The sequence below is a fragment of the Somniosus microcephalus genome, chromosome 22 (genome assembly GCF_052327205.1).
Source record: "Somniosus microcephalus isolate GS21.2 chromosome 22, FLI_Smic_1.0, whole genome shotgun sequence".
NCBI lineage: Eukaryota > Metazoa > Chordata > Chondrichthyes > Squaliformes > Somniosidae > Somniosus > Somniosus microcephalus.
The window spans coordinates 64,316,424-64,341,111 of record NC_141008.1 but is presented as its reverse complement, the minus strand read 5'-3'; the positions used below and the strand labels follow the sequence as shown (position 1 = coordinate 64,341,111).

The following is a 24,688-nucleotide window of genomic DNA, read 5'->3' as shown; positions in this document are numbered from 1 at the left end:
TTATCCATGAGACCCACCTCCTGTGCCCTTAAAGAAAAAAGGTGGGACTAACAAATCTAGAGACCCTTGGATGTCTAGAGACATACAGGGTAGGATAAAGAAAAAAAGGGAGGCATATGACAGATACCAAGGGCTAAATACTCCAGAATCTTTAGAGGAATACAGAAAGTGCAGGAATGCAATTAAAAATAGTGGGCCAGAAATTCGGGTCCCCACGGGTGAGTACACGCTGTGTACTCACGCGTAGGGCCAACGAAAGTGCCAGTTTTGTGCATGCACTGCGCACGAAACCGGAACTTCCGTTCCCTTGAAGGAAAGAGTTCGGAGGTCAAATGTGTGCGCCGGAGAGGCAGCGCGTACACCTGGAACTTGTGCTTTTTAAAAAAATTATATACAGGTTTCTCCGGGAGGGTAAGTCTCCAGCAGCTGCGCATGAAAAATGCAGTTGCAAGGCCTGCTTTTAACAAGGTAAGTGGTGAATTAAGTAAAATTAAAACATTTTTTCCACAGGTTTATTATTTTTAAATACTTTACAAGTTTATTTTTAGCCCCGTTAAAAACGAATTAATTTTTTCAAAAATTTAAATTATTGTTTAAAATAGTTATTTTATGTAATTTATAGTTATTTTAAAAATGTGATGTTTAAAAAAAAAAAAAAAAATGTATTTGAAGTTTCAGTTCGGTTTTGGGGCCGATCTCCATTCATAGATTTGACAGGTCTTCTTGTCAAATTTATGAATGGAGATTCCCTGCTACGATTGGCTCTCCACGGCCCACGTGATCCCAGGGGACGCTTCAAACTAACTGCGGCCCTGGGATACGCAAGCACTGCACGCCGGCAGCTGGAGGAGGCCCAGGATCAGAATCCCACGCGGGCCCACAACACAACGGCAGGCGTGCTAGGTCAGTGCAGGTCAGGGGCTTGCACCCGCGGGAAGCCTCCGACCCGAATTTCTGGTCCAGTAGGAAAGCAGAGAGCATGAAAAATTCTTGGCAAGTAAAATCAAGGAAAACCCAAAGATATTTTATAAATATAATAGGATAACTGAAGGGTAGGGCCTAGTAGAGGTCATGAGGGTAATGTGTGTGTGTGTGTGTGTGTGTGTGTGCGGAGGCGGGAGACGTCGGTAGGGTTCTTAATGAATACTTTGCGCCCGTTTTCACAAAGGAGGGGCGAAGCGGACATTGCTATCGGGGGGGGGGGGGGGGGGGGGGAGGAGTGTGAAATATTAGATGAAATAAACAGCGAGAGAGGAAGCAGCTTTAAAAGTGGATAAATCCCCAGGCCCGGATGAAATGTATCCCAGGCTGTTAAGCAAAGCAAGAGGAAATAGCAGAGGCCCTAACCATCATTTTTCAATTCTCTCTGGCTTCAGGTGTGGTGCCGGAGGACTGGAGGACTGCTAATGTGGTACCCTTGTTTAAAAAGGGAGAAAAGGATAGACCGAGTAATTACAGGCCAGTCAGCCTAACCTCGGTGGTGGGAAAATAATTGAAAGAATTCTGAAGGCCAGGATAAATCTTCATTTAGAAAGACACGGATTAATCAAGGATAGTCAGCATGGATTTGTTAAGGGAAGGTCGTGTCTGACAAGCTCGATTGAATTTTTTGAGGAGGTAACAAGGAGGGTAGATGAGGGTAGTGTGTTTGATGTAGTGTATATGGACTTTAGCAAGGCTTCTGATAAGGTTCCACATGGCAAGCTGGTCACAAATTTAAAAGCCCATGGGATCCAGGGCAAAGTTTCAAGTTGGATTCAAAACTGGCTCGGAGACAGGAAGCAGAGGGTAATGGTTGATGGGTGTTTTTGTGACTGGAAGGCTGTTTCCAGTGGGGTTCTGCAGGGCTCAGTACTAGGTCCCTTGCTTTTTGTGGTATACATCAACGATCTTGACTTGAATATAGGGGGTGTGATTAAGAAGTTTGCAGATGATACTAAAATCTGCTGTGTGGTTGATACTGAAGGAGGAAGCAATAAATTGGTCAGGTGGGCAGAACAGTGGCAAATGGAATTCAATCCAGAGAAGTGTGAGGTAATGCATTTGGGGAGGGCTAACAAGGAAATGGAATACACATTAAATGGTAGGACACCGAGTAGTGTAGAGGAACAAAGGGACCTTGGAGTGCATGTCCACAGATCCCTGAAGGTAGCAGGCCAAGTAGATAAGGTGGTTAAGGCGGCATATGGAATACTTGCCTTTATTAGTCATGGCATAGAATACAAGAGCAGGGGGGGGTTATGCTTCAACTGTATAAAACACTAGTTAGGCTTCAGCTAGAGTACTGCGAGCAGTTCTAGTCACATTACAGGAACGATGTGATGGCACTAGAGAGGGTACAGGGGAGATTTACAAGGATGTTGCCGGGAGTAGAGAATCTTAGCTATGAGGAAAGACTGGATAGGCTGGGTCTGTTTTCCTTGGAACAGAGGAGGCTGAGGGGAGACCTTATTGAGGTGTATAAAATTATATGGGGCATAGATAAAGTGGATAGAAAGGACCCATTTCCCTTAGCAGAGGGGTCAAAAACCAGGGGGCACAGATTTAAAGTAATTGGTGGAAGGTTTAGAGGGGATCTGAGGGGAAATTTCTTCACCCAGAGGGTTGTGGGGGTCTGGAACTCTCTGCCTGAAAGGGTGGTAGAGGCAGGAACCCTAACCACATTTAAAAAGTACTTGGATGTGCACTTGGGATGCTGTAACCTGCAGGGCTACGGACCAAGAGCTGGAAAGTGGGATTAGGCTGGATGGCTCTTTATTGGCCGGCGCGGACACGATGGGCCGAAATGGCCTCCTTCTGTGCTGTAACTTTCTATGATTCCTGCTCCCTCGACCCGATGCCCACCAAACTGCTGACCACAAAACTTCCTTTTCTGACAATGTTAGCTGACATTGTTAATGGCTCTCTCCCCTCAGGTACTATCCCCCTCTCCCTCAAATCTGCAGTCATCACCCCTCGCCTCAAAAAACCAACCCTTGATCCCCTCCATCCCAACTTCCCTTTCCTTTCCAAAGTCCTTGAACGCGTTGTCGCCTCCTAAATCCGTGCCCATCTTGCCCGCAACCCCATGTTTGAATCCCTCCAATTAGGTTTCCGCCCCGTCACAGTACCGAAACGGCTCTCAGTCACAAATTACATCCTTTGTGACTGTGACAAAGGTAACCTATCCTTCCTCATCCTTTCTCGACTTGTCTGCAGCCTTTGACACAGTTGACCACTTCATCCTTCTCCAACGCCTCTCTACCACCGTCCAGTTGGGTGAGGTTGCACTCATCTGGTTCCATTCTTATCTATCGTAGCCAGAGAATCACCTGCAATGGGTTCTCTTCCTGCTCACGCATCGTTACCTCTGGTGTCCCCCAAGGGTCTATTCTTGGCCCCTCCTATTTCTCATTTACATGCTGGCCCTTGGCAACATCATCTGAAAACACCGTCAGTTTCCACATGTATGCTGACGACACCCAGCTCTACCTCACCACCACTTCTCTCGATCCCTCCACAGTTTCCAAATCGTCAAGACTGCTTGTCTGACATCCAGTACTGAATGAGCAGAAATTTTCTCCAATTAAATATTGGGAAGACCGAAGCCATTGTTTTCAGTCCCCGCCACAAACTCCGTACCTTAATCACTGACTCCATCCCTCTCCCTAACATCTGTCTGAGGCTGAACCTCTCGCAATATTTGACCCCGAAATGAGCTTCTGACCACACATCCACAGCATAACTAAGACCACCTATTTCCACCTCAGTAACATCGCTCGTCTCTGCCCCGCCTCAGCTCATCCGCACCTGTTACCTCTAGACCTGACTATTCCAACGCACTCCTGGCTAGCCTCCCACGTTCTACTCTATGTAAACTTGAGGTCATCCAAAACTCAGCTATCCATGTCCTAACTCGCACCAAATCCCATTCATCCATCACCCTTGTGCTCACTGACCTACACCGTCTCCCAGTTAAGCAACGGCTCGATTTCAAAATTCTCACCCTGGTTTTCAAATCCCTCCATGGCCTCGCCCCTCCCCATCTCTAATCTCCTCCAGCACCGCCCCCCCCCACAAGATATATCTATGCTCCTCTAATTCTGCCCTCTTGAGCATTCCTGATTATAAATCGGCCAACCACTGATGGCCGTACCTTCTGTTGCCTTGGCCCCAGGCTCTGGAATGATCTTCCTAAACCTCTCCGCCTCTCTTTCCTCCTTTAGAACACTCCATAAAACCTACCGCTAATCAAGCTTTTGGTCACCTGCCCCAATTTCTCCTTATGTGGCTCGGTGTCAACATTTTGTCTTATAATACCCGTGAAGTGCCTTGGGACGTTTTACTACATTAAAGGTGCTATATAAATACAAGTTGTTGTTGAGTGAAATCAGGAAGCACTTTTCCCACACAAAGTTGGTAGAAATCTAGAACTCTCCCCCATAAGACTGTGGCTGCAGAACTAGATAGAAATGTTAGGTGAAGGTATCCTAGGATATGGAGCAAATGCAGGATGGCAGGCTGTGACTAGTGGGGTACTGTGGTAAACCACTGTTTGTATTCCACTGTGTACATGCCTGGACATGCCTCGGCTGACTCCTCCCACAAGTCCTAGTATAAAGGTGACTGCTCCCCAGCCCTTTGTATTTCTGGACCGGTCGACCACTCGAGGCAGACCTTCATTCTTTTGTTAATAAAAGCCTTTAGTTACTCTCTTAACTCTCAGTCTTTTATGAGTAATTGATAGCGCATCAGGTACCCCAAGGATCGGTGCTTGGGCCCCAGCTATTCACAATCTATATCAATGATTTGGATGAGGGGACTAAATGTAACATTTCCAAATTTGCTGATGACATGAAGCTAGGTGGCAGCGTCAGTTGCAAAGAGGATGTGAAGAGGCTTCAAGGGGATCTCGACAGGCTCAGTGAGTGGGCGAGAACATGGCAGACGGAATATAATGTTGATAAATGTGAAGTTCTCCACTTTGGTAGAAAAAACAAAGGCAGAGTATTTCCTAAATGGTGAAAGATTGGGGAATGCAGATGCTCAAAGGGACCTGGGTGTCCTTGTACATGAGTCACTGAAAGTGAATGTGCAGGTGCAGCAAAAGACCCGTTTATCCCTACTCTTTGTTTTCTGTCCGTTAACCAATTCTCAATCCATGCTAGTATAATACCCTCAATTCCATGTGCCCTAATTTTGTTCACCAACATCTTGTGTGGGACCTTATCGAAGGCCTTCTGAAAATCCAGATACACCATATCTAGCGGTTCCCCTTTGTCTACTCCACTAGTTGCATCCTCAAAGAACTCCAATAGGTTTGTCAAACAGGATTTCCCTTTCATAAACCCATGTTGACTCTGCCCAATCTTACTACTAGTTTCTAAGTGCCCAGTTATTGCATCCTTTATAATAGATTCCAGCATTTTCCCAACTACTGATGTGAGGCTAACAGGTCTGTAGTTCCCCGTTTTCTCTCTCCCTCCTTTCTTAAATAGCGGGGTTACATTTGCTATCCTCCAATCTACAGGAACCGTTCCAGAATCTATAGAAGTTTGGAAGATGACAACCAATGCGTCCACTATCCCAATGGCCACCTCTTTCAAAACCCTAGGATGTAGGTCATCCGGTCCTTGGGATTTATCGATTTTCAGTTAATTTTGCTAGTAGTTTTTTTTTTTTACTAATAATAATTTCTTTAAGTTCCTCATTCTCGCCACACCCTTGGTTTTCTCGTATTGCTGGGAGGTTTTTTGTGTCTTCCTCCGTGAAGACAGAAACAAAGTATTTATTTAATTTCTCTGCCATTTCCTCATTCCCCATTATAAATTCTCCCGTCTCTGACTGTAAAGGACCTACATTTTCCTTCGCCAGTCTTTTCCTTTTCACATACCTATAGAAGCTTTTACAATCTGTTTTTATATTTTGCTAGTTTGTGCTCATATTCCATTTTCCCTTTATCAATTTCTTGGTCCCCCTTTGCTGATTTCTAAAAAGATCCCAATCCTCAGGCTGACTGCTTTTTCTGGCAACTTTATAAGCTTCCTCCTTTGGCTTAATACTAGCTTTAATTTCTTTTGTTAGCCATGGTTGGATCACTTTTCCTTTTGCGTTTTTATGCCCTACAGCAATATATGTTTGCTGCAAATTATGCATTATTTCCTTAAATGTTAGCCATTGTATGTCCACCTTCATACCTTTTAGTGTAGTCTCCCAATCTACCATGGCCAACTTGACCCTCATACCCTTGTACAGGAGACTTTGGTTTATCCGGAGGTTGTATGTCCGGAAACCTCGATCTAACGGCAGAAATCAGGAGCCGTTTCGTTAGGTTTTTTTTTCTTCTCGTGGCTTTTTTTTTTTAAATGAACAGTCAGGCTCTGGAAAGTCTCTCTGAAGCTGTTGCTAAGCTACAGAGACGCTTCCAAGGTACGGGCCGACTGTTTAGAAGCTGTTGCTAAGCAACAGTGTTTGTTGTCAGATACGGAGATGAAAACCTCCGTATGCTTCAACATTAACGCTGGTATGTCCGGCAGTTTTGATAGATCGGCAACAGCTCAGTCCCGGATATAACAAAGTTTCCTGTAGTTTCCTCTGTTTAGATTGAAGACCTTAGTTTCAGATTGGACTACATCACTCTCAAACTTAATGTAAAATTCAATCATATTATGGTCACTTGTCCATAAAGGCCCCTTTACCACAAGATTATTGATTAGTCCTTTCTCATTACACAGTACCAGATCCAGACTAGCCTGTTCCCTGGTTGGTTCCTCCACATACTGATCCAGGAAACCATCTTGCATGCATTCCAAGAATTCGTCCTCCACACCATTAGTGGTAATTTGATTTGCCCAGTCAATATGTAGATTGAAGTCCCCCATTACCGTATTGCCCTTGTTACCTGCACTTCTAATTTCTTGATTGATATTGTGCCCTACATTACCACTACTGTTTGGTGGCCTATGCACAACTCCCACCAATGTTTTCCACCCTTTGCTGTTTCTTAGCTCCACCCAAACTGATTCCAGTTCTACATCATGATCTGCCGAGCCAAGATCTTTTATCTCTACCGCACCGATCTCATCCCTTATTAACAGCGCTAAGCCACCTCCTTTTCCTTTTTGTCTGTCCTTCCTAAATGTTGAGTACCCTGGAATGTTCAGTTCCCAGCTTTGGTTACCCTGCAACCATGTCTCTGTAATGGCAATTACATCATACCCATTTACTTCTATTTGTGTCATTAATTCATCCACCTTGTTGCGAATGCTACGTGCATTTAGATAAACTTTGCCTGTTTAATATTTTTCTGCACCTTTGACCCTCTTTACCATTGGCCTTTGTTTCGGCTCCCTACTAGTTTTGCTGACTACTTTTCTAACCTACACTTCCAGCTTTGTTTCTCTCCTTTCTGGGCCCACACTTAGGTTCCCAGCCCCCTGACAAACTAATTTAAATCCTTCCCAACAGCACTAGCAAACCCCCCTGCGAAGGTATTGGTCCCGGTTCTGCCGAGGTGTAACCCGTCCAACTTGTACAGGTCCCACCTTCCCCAGAATCAGTCCCAATGCCTCAGGAATTTAAATCCCTCCCTCCTACACCATCTCTCCAGCCACGCATTCATCTGGTCTATTCTCCTATTTCTGCTCTCGCTAGCACGTGGCACTGGGGGTAATCCTGAGATTACTGCCTTTGAGATCCTGCTTTTTAATTTATTTCCTAGCTCCCTATATTCTGCTTGTAGGACCTCAGCCCTCTTTCTACCTATGTTGTTGGTACCGATACGGACCACGACCTCTGGCTGTTCACCCTCCCCCTTCAGAATGTCCTGTAGAATACTACAGGAGTGCATGTGTAAATGCACGAAGTGTGGTTAATAAAGTTGGTGAGCTGCAGGCGCAAATAGCCACAGGGGAATATGATGTAGTGGCGATAACCTAGACATGGCACAAAAATGAGAGGACTGGATGCTTAAAATTCCTGGGTTCAAGGTATTCAGGAAAGATAGAGAACGGAAAAAAAAAGGAGGGATAGCAGTTTCGATTAAGGAAAATATTACAGTGCTAGAAAGAGAGAATGTCCTTGAGGGGCCAAAGATAGAATCTATTTGGTTAGAGGTAAGAAACAATAAAGGAGCTTTTATGCTACTTGGATTATTTTACAGGCCAAACAGTGGGAAGGAGATAGAGGAGCAAATTTGCAAGAAATTACTTAGAGGTGCAAGAATGATAGAATAGTGATAATGGGAGACTTTAACTACCCCAATATTGAATGGGGCAGTGACTGTGTTAAGGGCAGAGAAGGGGAGGAATTTCTGAAGTGTGTTCGGGAGAATTTTCTTGATCAGTATGTTTCCTGCCCAACGAGGAAGGAGGCATTGCTGGATCTAGTTCTGGCGAATGAAGTGGGTCAAGTGGAGAATATCAGTCAGGGAGCACCTCAGGGATAGTGATCATAGTATCGTAATTTTTAGATTATAGTTATGGAGAAGGACAAGGAGCACTCTAGAATAAAAATACTTAACTGGAGGGTGGCTAATTTCATCGAATTGAGGTAAATTGGAGTTAAAGACTGGCAGGCAGAATGTAATGGAACAATGGGCGGCCTTTAAAGAGATGGTTTGGGTACAGTCTAGGTACATTCCCAAAAAGGGGAAAGGGAGGGCAACCAAAGCCAGAGCTCCCTGGATGACAAAGTAGTTTGAGAGTAGGATGAAACAGAAAAAGGGGGCGTATGACAGATGTCAGCTTGATAATACAAGGGAGACTCAAAGCAGAATATAAAAAGTAGAGGGCCAGTGAAAAAGGAAATAAGAGGGGCAAAGAGACAGTACGAGAATAGATTGGTGGCCAACATAAAAGGGAATCTATAGACATATCAACAGTAAAAGGGTTGTCAGAGGAGCGGTGGGACCGATTAGGGACCAAAATGGAGATCTATTGATGGGACATGTGGAAAGAGCAAAGGAGTGGGACTAACTGAATTGCTCTTCGAAAGAGCTGGTGCAGACTCAATGGGCCAAATTGCCTTCTTCAGTGCTGTACTGTGCTAGGATTCTAATACATTGACACAGGCTGGTATGCCAAGATTAATGAAGACCTAGGTCATAAAGGAACACAAAGGAAGGCAAGGATCAGACAGATGAAGAGTACCAGTGAAAAAGGTGGGATGGAAGAAAGAGGCCGGGTCATTGAGAAATGGATTATCAAATTTAAAAAATGCTGAATACTGCCCTGGAATTAGATTAAACTTCTATTCCTTAAAAAAGGCTATTTTGTAGAGTGGTAGAAAGATATACAACAGACCTCTTTTACAGCAAATATGGTTTGTAAGGATAATCAGGTAAACTTGACAAACTGTATGCACTGAAACTAAACAGATGTAGATGTTGTTTTTTTCTAGATAAACTGCATAACACCACCCTGACTCCAATCCATCAGGCCAGATTTATCCAGCTACAGTAGTCACTGGACATACCAGACAAAATAGATCTACAGTTAAGTCCACTATACACAGCTTATGCTGTACAAGAATTTGGTCCGACTTACTAAAAAAGTCAATTTTCTTACACTGAAGGAGGTTCGCAAAGTCAAGCTTCCCTCTGTGCTGAGCTGTTTTAAGACTTCAGTGATAAGGTGCACTTTTTAAAGAAAACAAAATTCTTGGCGGTTTATCTGTTTCTGGATAAAATGAGGGGTACTTTAAAGAACAAATATTGTCCTAAACTTCCTCCTTCTTTACTTTGACAGTCTCATTGTTTCACATCAATTTTGTGTATTTTATATTATATCCTTTCTCTTTGATCACTATTTGTACAGTGAAACTTGTACTTGATAATGGACTTTACAAAAAACCCAAAGCAGCACAGGTCTGTGCTGTATTGTGTTGCCAAATGAAACACCAAGCAGCTACTGTTAAGTGTGAAACTTGGAAATCTATATAGCAAGTACTATTGCATATAGATCATAGCATTAAGTCAGCAAGTTAAAAGCTAATTTAAAAGGAGATTTGTAAATTTTCCTGGAAAACAATCTTTTAAAGTACACCATGTGAGGTATTTTGGAATAATTCTGACATTGTGGAATAATGAGTAACATGTTTTCTATAGGAATATTTCTCCCCCACATTGCAATGTCCAAATAGTCTTTAGAACAGTGCTTCAATAGTAGTGAAAACAGATTGAAATGATGTGCACTGGAGTTACTTACTGGATTTTTGTAGCTTCACTTATTCTGTATTATTTACCTTGCAGCAATTCCATTAAGCAAAGCTGCTAAGAGGCGTTTAAATTTGTGTTTTAAAGTTACATATAACCTCTGAAATTTCAATAGATCTGCTGAATAACGAGTACATTGACGTACACTGGCCCGCAGTCCCCCAATGCCGCAAATTAAAAATTCTCATCTGTGTGTTTGAATCTCTTCATGAACGCACTCCAAATGATTCCATGATTTTAAACATCACATTCAACAACTTTGTATAAAACTTTCCACAAACGACTTAGTAGTTTATCTAGGAGTAGTTGAACCATGAAAGACTCATGCTTGATCTTCACTGAGTTAGCTAATCTTAGCCAAGATGATTGCGAGTGTTACACTTGGCACGTGTCCTGGGTTATAGGAGGGGAAAAAATGCCACGACGCCTGCTCCGAATCACTAGCCAGTGACCCCTGCTAGAAGTACACACATGGATTGTGATGCCCCATGGTCAAACAGTCTGCAGGAACTCAGTCAAGGGTCACAAATGAACAATGGCTACATGGTTGAGGGTACCCAATACACATGGAAACATCTCAGCAAGGGGTCAGGGGATGGAAGCAAGAAAGAAAAATGTAGTAACATTTCCACATATTAAAAGACCAACTCTTCCAAACCAATGTCTAGACCTGTCAAATGATCCACATTCAAACTGGATATGCACCATTTAGCACACAGTTTTAAAACTACACAGACCAATCTTTAGAAATAACTTACATATTTATAACCTTAGGACATTAGTGGGCAAATTCAGCTATTCCAGCAGCTATCAGGTTCAGAAATTACAATGGCAAGAAAATTTCCACAAGAAAGGCTTTGATACACATGCAGAACCTCTTCAAAAAAGTAAACTGTATTAGCAGCTTTGTCAGAGAACCCGTGATGCCTTAGTGGTATATGCATTGCTTGACATGGTACTAAACTGAACAAAGCAAAAAGACCCTTGGTTTAATTCTGGATCTGTGCTGAGCTAGCAGCTATCAGAATGGGCAGCAGTTTGTGCATTAGAACTGACTTCAGCGCTCTGATATAAAAAGGAGAAATAAGTGGTTACTGCACACTAAAAATGCTGTCCAATTATTCACAAAATATACAATAAGCCCTAAAAGTTGTACTGTCAATATAAAAGTGCCCATATCCTATCCCACACCAAGACCTGCTCACTAATCACTCCGGCCCTCTGACGTACATTGGCCCACAGTCCCCCAACGCCTCAAATTAAAAATTCTCTTCAGTGTGTTTGAATCTCTTAATGAACTCGCCCTCCAATCTCCTACACCAAACTCTGTAAATCTGCTATCTTCACCCCATCAGCAGCAGCTGTGCCTTCATCTGCCTAGGCCCACACTCTGAAGTACCCTCCGTATACCTCCTCCTTTAAAACCCACCACTTTCACCAAGCTTTTGGTCCTCTTCCAATATCTCGATCACTGGCTACTGTGAAACACTTTGGAATGCTTCTCCATATTAAAAGTGCTATACAAATGCCAAATTATTGTTGTAGGTGCCATGGATACTTGTAGCCCTTGGGTACCTCGTACAAGAGGCTATTCCTCACGTGCACAAATAGACATCAACCACCAGCGAGCTATTCACTGGTTCCCCCCCATCCCTTGCCTTGAACTCACATCTTTCTCCAGTTTCTCGCTGATCTCCCCTCATTACCTCTCTGTGCTCATCTCGTCCATGAGACCCACCTCCTGCTCCCTCAACCCTATTCCCACCAAACTGCTGACCACCCAACTTCCTTTTCTGGCTCCCATGTTAGCTGATACTGTTAACAGTTCTCTTTCCTCGGAAACTGTCCCCCTCTCCCTCAAATCTGCCGTCATCACCCTTCTCCTCAAAAAACAAACCTTGATCCCTCTATCCTTGCAAACTACCGCCAATCTCCAACCTCCCTTTCCTCGCCAAAGACCTTGAACACGTTGTCGTCTCCCAAATCCGTGCCCATCTTTCCCGCAATTCCATGTTTGAATCCCTCCAATCAGGTTTCCGCCCTCACCACAGTACCAAAACAGCTCTCATCAAAGTCACAAATGACATTCTTTGTGACTGTGACAAAGGTAACCTATCCCTCCTCGTCCTTCTTGACTTGTCTGCAGCCTTTGACACTGTTGACCACTCCATCCTTCTCCAACACCTCTCCACCGTCGTCCAGCTGGGTGGGACTGCACTCGCCTGGTTCCATTCTCATCTATCTAATCGTAACCAGAGAATCACCTGCGACGGCTTCTCTTTCCGCTCCCGCATCGTTACCTCTGGTGTCCCCCAAGGATCTATCCTTGGCCCCCTCCTATTTCTCAACTACATGCTGCCCCTTGGCGACATCATCCGAAAACACAGCGTCAGCTTCCACATGTACGCTGATGACACCCAGCTCTACCTCACTACTACTTCTCTCGACTCCTCCATGGTGTCTAAATTGTCAGACTGCTTACCAGACATCCAGTTCTGGATCAGCAAAAATTTTCTCCAATTAAATATTGAGAAAACCCGAAGCCATTGTTTTCGGTCCCCGCCACCAACTCTGTCCCCTAGTCACTAACACCATTCCTCTCCTTAACATGTCTGAGGCTGAACCACACTGTTCACAACCTTGGTGTCATATTTAACATAGAAGATAGGAGGTGTAGGCCATTCGGCCCCTCGAGCCTGCTCCACCATTTAATGAGATCATGGCTGATCATCCAAATTCAGTACCCTGTCCCTGCCTTCTCCCCATATCCTTTGATCCCTTTAGCCTTAAGAAATATATCCAACTCCTTCTTCAATATATTTAATGAATTGGCCTCAACTGCCTTCTGTGGTAGAGAATTCCACAGGTTCACCACTCTCTGGGTGAAGAAATTCCTCCTCATCTCAGTCCTAAATGGCTTACCCCTTATCCTTAGACTGTGACCCCTGGTTCTGGACTCCCCGGCCATCAGGAACATCATTCCTGCATCTAGTCTGTCTAGTCCTGTTAGAATTTTATAAGTTTCAATGAGATCCCTCTCATTCTTCTAAACTCCAGCGAGTATAAGCCCAATCGACCCAATCTCTCCTCATACGTCATTCCTGCCATCCCAGGTATCAGTCTGGTGAATCTTCGCTGCACTCCCTCCATGGCAAGAACATCCTTCCTCAGATAAGGCAACCAAAACTGCACACAATACTCAAGGTGTGGTCTCACCAAGGCCCTGTACAACTGCAGCAAGACATCCTTGCTCCAGTACTCGAATCCTCTCGCTATGAAGGCCAACATACCATTTGCCTTCTTAACCGCCTGCTGCACCTGCATGCTTACCTTCAGTGACTGGTGCACAAGGACACCCAGGTCTCGTTGCACTTCCCCTTCTCCCAATCTATTGCCGCTCAGATAATAAATTGACTTCCTGTTTTTGCCACCAAAGTGGATAACCTCACATTTATCCACATTGTACTGCATCTGCCCAATCACGCAACCTGTCCAAATCATACTGGAGTTTCTCGGCATCCTCCTCACAGCACACACGCTCACCCAGCTTTGTGTCGTCTGCAAACTTGGAAATATTACATTTAGTTCCCTCGTCTAGATCATTAATATATATTGTGAACAGCTGGGGTCCTGGGACCGATCCTTGCGGTACCCCACTAGTCACTGCCTGCCACTTGGAAAATGACCCATTTATTCCAACTCTTTGCTTTCTATCCGCCAACCAGTTCTCTATCCAAGTCAGTACCTTGCCCCCAATCCCATGTGCCTTAATTTTGCACGCTAATCTCTTATGCGAGACCTTATCGAAAGCTTTCTGAAAGTCCAAATACACCACATCCACTGGTTCTCCCTCATCTATTCTACCAGTTACATCCTCAAAAAATTCCAGTAGTCAAGCACGATTTACCTTTTGTAAATCCATGTTGACTTTGTCCGATCCGGTCACTGTTTTCCAAGTGCTCTGCTATTACATCTTTTATAATGGACTCTAGCATTTTCCCCACTACCGATGTCAGGCTTGCCGGTCTATAATTCCCCATTTTCTCTCTACCACCTTTTTTGAATAGTGCGGTTACATTAGCTACCCTCCAATCCATGGGAGCTGTTCCAGATTCTATAGAATTTTGGAAGATGACCAGCAATGCACCTACTATTTCTAGGGCTACTTCCTTAAGCACCCTAGGATGTAGATTATCAGACCCTGGGGATTTATTTGACCCTGAAATGAACTTCCGACTACATATCCACAGCATAACAAAGACGCCCTACTTCCACCTCCGTAACATCGCCTGTCTCCGCCCTTGCCTCAAGCTCATCCGCTGCGGAAACCCTCATCCATGCCTTTGTTACCTCTAGACTTGACTATTCCAACGCACTCCTGGCTGGCCTTCCACATTCCACCTTATGTAAACTTGAGTCATCCAAAACTCGGCTACCCGTGTCCTAACTCACACCAAGTCCCGTTCACCCATCACCCTGGTGCTCGCTGACCTACATTGGCTCCCGGTTAAGCAGCGCATCGATTTCAAAATTCTCATTCTTGTTTTCAAACCCCTCCATGGCCTCGCCCCTTCCTATCTCTAATCTCCTTCAGCCCCACAACCGCCCACCCCCCCCCTCCCCCCGATATCTGTGCTCCTCTAATTCTGCCCTCTGCATCCCTGATTATAATCGCATAACCTTTGGTGGCCATACCTTCTATTGCCTAGGCCCTAAGCTCTGGAATTCCTTGCCTAAACCTACCACCTCACTACCTCTCTTTCCTCCTTTGAGACACTCCTTAAAACCTACCTCTTTGACCAAGCTTTTGGTCACCTGCCCTAATTTCTCCTTATGTGGATCAGTGTCAAATTTTGTGTCTTAAAATACTCCTGTGCAGCGCATTGGGACATTTTACTACGTTAAAGGCGGTATATAAATACAAGTTGTTGTGACTAGCATTATAGCAAAGCTACATCCCATCAATCACAAATGCAGGCTTTCCAGCAAGGATCACTGGATGTTGATCAGGAGCAGGGGTCTCGGCTGCCCTGCCCCACCCCACCCCACTATCAATACCGTACAATTTTCACACATGTACAAGTAAACCAAATTAAATCAATTCAACCATGGCTACAAATGTGCTTTGTCTAGCAAAATTAGTTATATCAATTTTATAGTAAAAACATCAAAAGGATGTTCAAAAGAGGATACAGCAAGTTAGTGAACACAGCTGGTACATCTGTTAGTTAATTTTTCTTGGAAGCATTGGAGTTCTAAAAATAACCTTTTCAGAGCCAAGTTAAAACTATTTTTGGGGCTGGACCAATTCAGTTAAGACTGGAGAAACAATTCAAGCATAACTAAAATAACTAATTTAAGCACATGGTTAGACAGCCCTCCTCTGCCTTTGTAACTCACGCCCTGACAGTGTTGCTACATCAACCTTTGTCCCATATATAGGATGGCCCTTTCAGTACACTCCTATCATAACTGACAGCAGCATACTGGAAGAGCTAGAAATTAAGCCAGGACAAGCCATCTCTTTGGGATTTCCACTGGACCTTGTAAAGGTTGGATTGTTCACTGCACTCGACAAGGCCATTGATGCACGAGGGTCCAGGATCTTCAAACACCAAAAGTTCCCTTGTCCCTGACCCTAATGAGGGATTGAATGTGAAAACAGGCTACTGCAGGGTGCATGTGGGCCCCAACTGAGGGCCAAGGCCAGGATCATGGGCCAAAGCCTCGAAGAACAGGCAATTGTTTAAATGTGGCCCCTCTTATAAAGGAGTGCGTCCAACATAGCAATGCAATTTATGGCCTTTTCGGTGGTTGGGCGTCTCGAATTCACCCCTAGTGGCGTGGATGGCCGATGGTGGTCAGGTAATGAAGGGATCATGAAATATGGCAAATTCAGTACTCGCAGTAGGGCACATCCCGACATGTGTCAGGACTCACCCCTCAATTTTTAAGCCCCAGATTTTTCAATTAGTGAACCAAGGTTTCTGGAGCATGCAGGAGTTTCTGGAAAATATACTGGTACCAGAGTACCTTTCTCTATGCTTCCAGCAACCATCAAGTTGAAATTCAAGAAACATCTGTCTTTGAAGCTTTCGCCAAATGCACTCTACTTTTATGCAACTTATCTACATAAACATGCTCACAGCATCCATCACCATCCAAATGGGTCGAAAAGTATAACCTTTGTTCCCCAACCAGAAATTTACATACACCCAGTAATCTGCAAACTTCTTTCAATTGACTGACCTCAGGACAATTAAGACCACTTCTCCACAATGTTTAACTGCTAACCCAGCCTACAGTAAGCTCCACAATGACTGTGAGCAACCCCAGAGGAAAAGATTCCTATCTCTACCTTACATGTAGCACATTCTGTTCTTCGGATGTCAGGTGTCACATTTCTTTTTATACACACATTAATTTCTTCAGCACACTTGCACCGAATGGACTCAAGCTTCATATCCATGAAACAAATCACAACTGAATGGTATCTGCAGTACCATTATTTTCTCCCTTATATTAAATCCACCAAGTTCCTCCCCTTGACTTTAGATTCTTTTGCACTGGTATTTTGTCCTTAAACTTAAGAACTTTTGCTGTTAGCTTTTCTATCCTGTACAAGTTTTTTTTTCCCATATTCCCTTTTAGCATCTCTTGTTGGTATCCCTTTGTTGCTTTTTATTTATGTAATTGCACATTTGTGGGAGGGGGGGGGGTGGAGGGAAAAGAGGGAAGAACAGTTATTCATTGTGGGCAACAAAACAACTTTTCTGGGATTAGATCAAATAACATTTACTGCCCTTTGAGTTCTTACAAACCTTTTTGAATTTTTTTTCCCCAATGGGGATGTGAACTCCTCCCCAATTTACAAACCCTAACACCCATTCGCATGAAAATGTAACCACTCACAGCAAGCAATACCATGGGAGAATTGGTGGTATATACTAAAGCACTGCACTTCAGACAGCCAAAAAGTTTTGTTTATTATTAAAAAGCAACATTTTTATTGCTTTTTTCTTGCCTCTCAAGGGCAGGAGCTGGTGAATTACAAGCAACTGCCAGCCTTTAGGAAACGTCCTTCAACAGTTAGCTTCTAATTAACCGCAAGGTATTGCCATTTACATTACTTCTCCACAATGAGTTCTTGAGCACAGACCTTAAAAAGGACAGGCTGAATCAAACACAGCTCTACCGTAGCAGTTTAATGTCACAGCTCCAGACCCTAGGCGACCAACAACACACACCATGGGAGACAGATTAGTAAACAAAAATACTCTAGAGTCAAGTGCATTGATCCTATGTGGTACGCAGCAATTTTCTTTGTTTCCTATATGGTGAATTTCTAACCTCAGCATCTTTACAGGTATAGGTGGCCAAATATACAAAAGTCATACTTGGCCAATTCAAGGAGTGTTCCCACACAGGGAAAGATAAATGGCCTAGATATTGGAGGGGGGGGGGGGGGGGGGGAAAGAGAGAAAGGAATGGCTGAGAAAAAGACCACTGCAGATATACGGTAGTGTGCTCTATTAGCTTTCACATATTACAGAACTCACACAGAGACAAGAGCTTTCAACTGTGAATATGAACTTCTTTATCTGGTTTAAATTAGCGGTGCAAAATTTAGCTGCAATCTTTACACTCAACATTAAAGTCACCCCCACACCACTGCCTAAAATAGGAAAACACTGCTGGAGAAACAAATACCAAATATGGGAAGCTTCCCTTCCTTATAGCTTACTGGATTAATGCACCATGCAGTGTGAAACAGTATTCAGCTGCAATCCCTGGTCTGAGCTGAACTCTCAGATTTATTCATAAAGAAGCAACCACCTCCTTCAAAACAGCACGAGAACCATAATTCTTTTTTTTGTTTTATATAAAAAGAGCCATGAGTAAACCTGGAATGCAATCAGTTCATTTTTTTTTTACTAAGATAAGAATCATTGCAGTCACACACCTCAAGGTAATAAAATCGAAATTTCGAATTATAAATCATTCAGTAAATTGTTCTAGAAACTCCCAAGATAAGGTTAAGTAGTTTTTGCTATATTAGCCAATGTAGAACACAAAATACAAAAATTCTTCACTTCCCTACCACGCCCTTCAGAAAGAGAGATTTTGCTTGAATTTATCTGCGCGCTGTTATATATGTTGAATATTTTTCTTTAAAAAAAGGGAACAACATGGTAGCGGGGATGATTTATTTTTCTTTAAAAATATTAATGTTGGTTAGAATGGTTCCAGGGATGAGGGACTTCAGTTCTGTGGGGAAGCTGGGGTTGTTCTCCTTCGAGCAGAGAAGGTTAAGAGGAGATTTGATCAAGGTGTTCAAAATTATGAAGGGTTTTGATAGAATAAGAACATAAGAAATAGGAGGTGTAGGCCATTCGGCCCTTCGAGCCTGCTCCGCCATTCAATGAGATCATGGTTGATCTTCTGCCTCAACTCCATTCACCGGCCCTATCGCCATATCCCTTGATGCCCTTACTAGTCAGAACTCTATCGACTTCTGTTTTGAATATACCCAATGACTGAGCCTCCACAGCCCTCTGGGGTAGAGAATTCCAAAGATTCACCTCCCTCTGTGTGAAGAAATTTCTTCTCATCTCAGTCCTGAATGGCCTACCCTTTATCCCGAGGCTGTGGCCCCTGGTTCAAGACTCCCCAGCCAAGGGAAACATTCTCCCAGCATCCGCCCTATTAAGCCCTGTAATAATTTTGTATGCTTCAATGAGATCCCCCCTCATTCTTCTGAATTCAAGAGAATACAGGCCTAGTTTACTCAATCTCTTCTCATACGACAGTCCCGCCATCCCAGGATGTAAATAGGGATAAAAATGTTTCCACTGGCACAAGAAAGATTATAGAATGGTTCCTGCAGATTGGAAGGTGGCAAATGTAACCCCACTATTTAAGGAGGGAAGAGAGAAAACAGGGAACTACAGACCAGTTAACCTGACATTAGTAGTAGGGAAAATGCTAGAATCTATTCGTAAGGACGTGGTAACAGGACTGGGGAGTCTCAAACCAGGGGTCGGCCATTTAGGACTGAGATGAGGAGAAATTTCTTCACTCAGAGGGTGGCGAATCTTTGGAATTCTCTACCAGAGGGCTGTAGAGGCTCAGTCATTGAGTATATTCAAATCCGAGATCGATAGATTTTTGGATATTACGGGAATCAATGGATATGGGGATCGGGCAGGAAAGTGGAGTGGAGGTAGATCAGCCATGATCTTAATGGCGGAGCAGGCTCGAGGAGCCGAATGGCCTACTCCTGCTCCTATTTCTTATGTTCTTATATATTGGCCCAGAAATTCGGGTCTCCACGGGTGAGTACGCACGGGGTCCTCACCCGTAAGCCCAATGGAAGTGCCAGTTTCCTGCATGCACTGCGAATGCGCGGGAAACCGGCACTTCCGTTCCCCTGAATGAAGGGGTTGAGAGTTCGAACACGTGCGCAGGAGAGGCTGCGCGTGCGCATCGAACTTGGGGGGTTTTTTTTTTTTTTTGCATGTTTTCCCGGGAGGGCAAGTCTCCAGAAGTTAGACATGTAAAACGCAGTCGCAAGGCCTGTTTTTTTTTTTTTTTTTACAAGTGGTGAATTAATTAAAATTAAAACTTTTTTCCACAGGTTTATTATTTTTTAAATACTTTAAAGAAAGGTAAGTTTATTTTTAGCCCCGTTAGAAAATAAAATTATTTTTTTCAAAAGTTTAAATTATTGTTTAATAGTTATTTCATGCAATTTAGTTTATTTAAAAAATGTGATTTAAAAAAAATGTATTTGAAGATTTAGTGATGTTTTGGGGCCCGTAGTATTTATAAGTTTTGACAGCATTCCCTGCTCCGATTGGCTCTCCATGGTCCATGTGATCCCAGGGGACGCATCGAACTAACTGCGCCCCTGGGATATGCGAGCACTGCGCGCCGGCAGTCGGAGCAGGCCCAGGATCGGAATTCCACGCGGGCCCACAGCTCAACGGCCGGCGCGCAAGTGCAGGTCAGGGGCTTACACCGCGGGAAGCCTCTGACCTGAATTTCTGGGCCAATATTGGATTTCCAGTGACCGTGCTGGTGATTGGAATCTGCATAGTTTTGTAATGACCGGATTATAGCCATGTATCATGCAATGTATTGTTCTACTAAATTGGAGTGTCCCATTAAGACCACAAGATCTAACTGCTATAAATATGCATATCCTGAGCTGAATTAGGAGATTTGAGGCTGGAAAAGTTTCTTGTGCTTGTAAAGTCTTGTACCTCCCCAAGGTCAAAAATGAAAGTGACAACTTTTCCCATATAATAAATGCGGCTGACAAATCTCAAAAATATGACTGAGTTGTTCCATCAGACAGTATCCACTTATAAGGGCACAAAGATAGCATGTTTAATTAGTAATTCTCCCACCTGCACAATTCTTATTTACATGTCAAATAGCATGCTAAGTGCAAGAAGTTAAAAGATGCACAAGACTGTAATGGTTTCAAAATAAACCACTTAACTCATTCCTAGCTTTTACTATTTTAAAGAGTTAATATTCCCTGTAAATGTTTCAAGGAGAAGGTAAGTAACATCTTCCCTCATATCTACTCAGCTAAAAAGTTCAACATCCCAAAAATCGAATGGCATGCATTAGAATTTGCCTATATGCACACAGCAGCATGTTTCAACTCTTCTGGTCAGCAGATCGATTAATGTGTAGAGCAAAACACAAGCTTCAGACAGGATGCTGCAGAATTCTCCATGCACACGATATCTACACTGGAACTCCACATTTTGTAAGAAACTAAAGCAACTGATTGCATGGTCAGTGCAACACAGTCATCCCAAAATAGATCACAGTAGCATTAGCCCCCCGCAAACTGACCATCTTAACACCATATGCACTCCATCAAAACACATGGTTGAAAACTGAAAATTGATGGGACTGAAGGCCGATAAATCCCCAGGGCCTGATAATCTACATCCTAGGGTACTTAAGGAAGTGGCCCTAGAAATAGTAGATGCATTGCTGGTCATCTTCCAGAACTCGATAGACTCTGGAACAGTTCCCATGGATTGGAGGGTAGCTAATGTTACCCCACTATTTAAAAAAGGTGGTAGAGAAAAAGCAGGGAATTACAGACCAATAAGCCTGACATCGGTAGTGGGGAAAATGCTAGAGTCCATTATAAAAGATGTAATAGCAGAGCACTTGGAAAACAGTGACAGGATCGGACAAAGTCAACATGGATTTACAAAAGGTAAATCGTGCTTGACTAATCTACTGGAATTTTGTGAGCATGTAACTGGTAAAATAGATAAGGGAGAACCAGTGGATGTGGTGTATTTGGACTTTCAGAAGGCTTTCGATAAGGTCCCGCATAAGAGAATAGCGTGCAAAATTAAGGCACATGGGATTGGGGCAAGGTATTGACTTGGATAGAGAACTGGTTGGCGGATAGAAAGCAAAAAGAGTTGGAATAAACAGGTCGTTTTCCGAGTGGCAGGCAGTGACTAGTGGGGTACCGCAAGGATCGGTCCAAGGACCCCAGCTGTTCACAATATATATTAATGATCTGGACGAGGGAATTGAATGTAATATCTCCAAATTTGCAGACGACACAAAGCTGGGTGGGAGGGTATGCTGTGAGGAGGATGTCGTGAAACTCCAGTACGATTTGGACATGTTGGGTGATTGGGCAGAAACGTGGCAAATGCACTATAATGTGCATAAATGTGAGGTTATCCACTTTGGTGGCAAAAACAGGAAAGCAGATTATTCGAATGGCAATAGATTGGGAGAAGGGGAAGTGCAGAGAGACCTGGGTGTTCTTGTGCACCAGTCGCTGAAGGTAAGCATGCAGGTGCAGCAGGCGGTTAAGAAGGCAAATGGTATGTTGGCCTTTGTAGCAAGAGGGTTCGAGTACAGGAACAAGGATGTCTTGCTGCAATTGTACAGGGCCTTGGTGAGACTGCATCTTGAGTATTGTGTGCAGTTTTGGTCACCTTACCTGAGGAAGGATGTTCTTGCCATGGAGGGAGTGCAGCCAAGATTCACCAGGCTGATACCTGGGATGGCAGGAATGACGTATGAGGAGAGATTGTGTCGATTGGGCTTATACTCACTGGAGTTTAGAAGATTGAGAGGGGATCTCATCAAAACCTATAAAATTCTGTCAGGCCTGGACAGACTAGATGCAGGAAGGATGTTTCTGATGGCCGGGGAGTCCAGAACCAGGGGTCATAGTCTAAGGATAAGGGGTAAGCCATTTAGGACTGAGATGAGGAGGAATTTCTTCACCCAGAGAGTGGTGAACCTGTGGAATTCTCTGCCACAGAGGGCGGTGGAGGCCAGTTCATTAAATATATTCAAGAAGGAGTTGGATATATTTCTTAAGGTTAAAGGGATCAAGGGATACGGGGAGAAGGCAGGGACAGGGTACTGAGTTTGGATGATCAGCCATGATCTCATTGAATGGCCTACTCCTGCTCCTATCTTCTATGTTTCTATGACTTGATTCAGTCAGCCGAGTTTAACTTGCAATTACCAGATATCCTAATTCCAAGTATAAATTGTATTTGTAATTGTCCCCTCCCAATCATTTTAATTGTTGCCATTCGGGGTTATTCCCCTACTTTCACATTCTAATAATTGAACCCACTCTCATTCCATGATGACTATAATGGAAATAACAACAGAAAATGCTGGAAAAACTCAGCAGGCCCGGCAACATCCGTGGAGAGAAATTAAAGTCGACGTTTCGGGTCGAACCCTTTTTCAAAACTGGAAAGGAAATAAAATAGATCGAAGGCAGGGCTGCGATAGAACAAAAGAAGTAAAGAGACATTAAGAGGTTTTCAAAACCAGACGAGATGGTAATAGGACAGTGGAGACAAAAGACGGCAAGATTAGGTGTGAAGTGCACTGGCAGGATGAGAGACAGCTGCCATGTGGGAGAGAGAAGAAAAAGGAAAGGGAAGACCCAAAACAAAGGGGTGGAAAAAGAAAGTAAAACTGTAATAGGGGCCGAGGTTATGATCTGAAATTGTTGAACTCGATATCGAGTCCGGAAGGCTGCAAAGTGCCTAATCGGAAGATGAGGTGCTGTTCCTCGAGTTTACGTTGAGCTTCCGTGGAACAATGCAAGAGGCCGAGGACGGTGAGGTCCGAGTGCGAATGGAGCGGTGACTCAATATCGAGTTCAACAATTTTAGATCATAACCTCGGCCCCTATTATATTTTTACTTATATTTTTCCCCCCCCCCCTTTCCTTTTTTTTCCCTCTCCCACATGGCAGCTGTCTCTCATCCTGCCAGTACATTTCACACCTAATCTCAGCCGTCTTGTCTCCACTGTCCGATTACCATCTCGTCTGGTTTTGAATACCTCTTATATGTCTCTTTACTTCTTTTGTTCTATCGCAGCCCTGCCTTCGATCGATTTTATTTCCTTTCCAGTTTTGAAAAAGGGTTCGACCCGAAACGTCGACTCTTAATTTCTCTCCACGGATGTTGCCTGGCCTGCTGAGTTTTTCCAGCATTTTTTGTTGGATTTCCGGATTTCCAGCATCTGCAGTATTTTGCTATATGACTATAATGGAACCAGCTTTGAAGAGCTCTACTTCAACTATTATCTATCAAAACCAATCCAGGCCACATAAATTTGGTACTGCTCAACAGCAGCGACAGGTCAAGGTTTGAGCAGTAGACATTTGCCAATTGCAACTGGTGTAGCTGGGTGGACTTACCACCCCAGTATTGGCAGCACTGTAAAGATCATTGCTGACTACCCAATCAATTTAAAGATTGGTAACTAAATTAAAGCTCCCAATTGAGATCTGATGGTAGACATTCTGACAACATAAATACATTTATAAAAGTCACCGCCACCCAGCTTTCTTTTATTCATTCATTGTAATTGTGGCTCGTGTCATATATCTTTTCAAAAAGTATGATGTATTTCAATAAATTGGTGGCAAATACACCACCTCACGTGGTACTGAGGTCTGCAAATCATGGCGGATCCAGGTTTAATCCCCATCTGTGCTGAGTTTACTAATCTCAGCTAGGAGAGCTATGAAGGTATCACATTTGGTTTCATGGCCCTTGCGTGAAGGGGTAGGAAAAGAGGAAAAAAACTCAGCCAAGGTTTATGTTCTGAATCGTTATTAAGTTACCCTGCTGGAAACAAGCACGAAGAATGTGAAGAACAAGATCAGGCTCAATTATGAAGACCCTGCACAGTGGCAAAATCTGGTTTGCACTTGAGGCTAATACAAGAAGAATGATCAGTAGGGAGAGCTAGTCGAGTGCTGCCAGGAGGCATACAACACAGGTAACTGAAAGTTGAAAGGTTTGTGGAACTGTCTTGACCAGACAAGATTGTATTCAGCTACTAAAGCCTTCCATCCTATCCTTCTACAAATTTCCCCAGATATTTACTCCAGACTTAAGTTACAGGATTTAATTTTGGGAACAGATGCAGGGTCATTGCCACTTCAAATAACCC

At 43.6% G+C, this 24,688-nt stretch overlaps 1 protein-coding gene across 3 annotated transcripts in view; it reads right to left on the bottom strand.

Annotated features, from left to right (window-relative positions):
* nufip2 (nuclear FMR1 interacting protein 2) overlaps positions 1–24,688 on the bottom strand; it is a 51,780-nt gene that overhangs the window by 14,156 nt on the left and 12,936 nt on the right. The gene's annotated exons all lie outside the window — the stretch shown is intronic.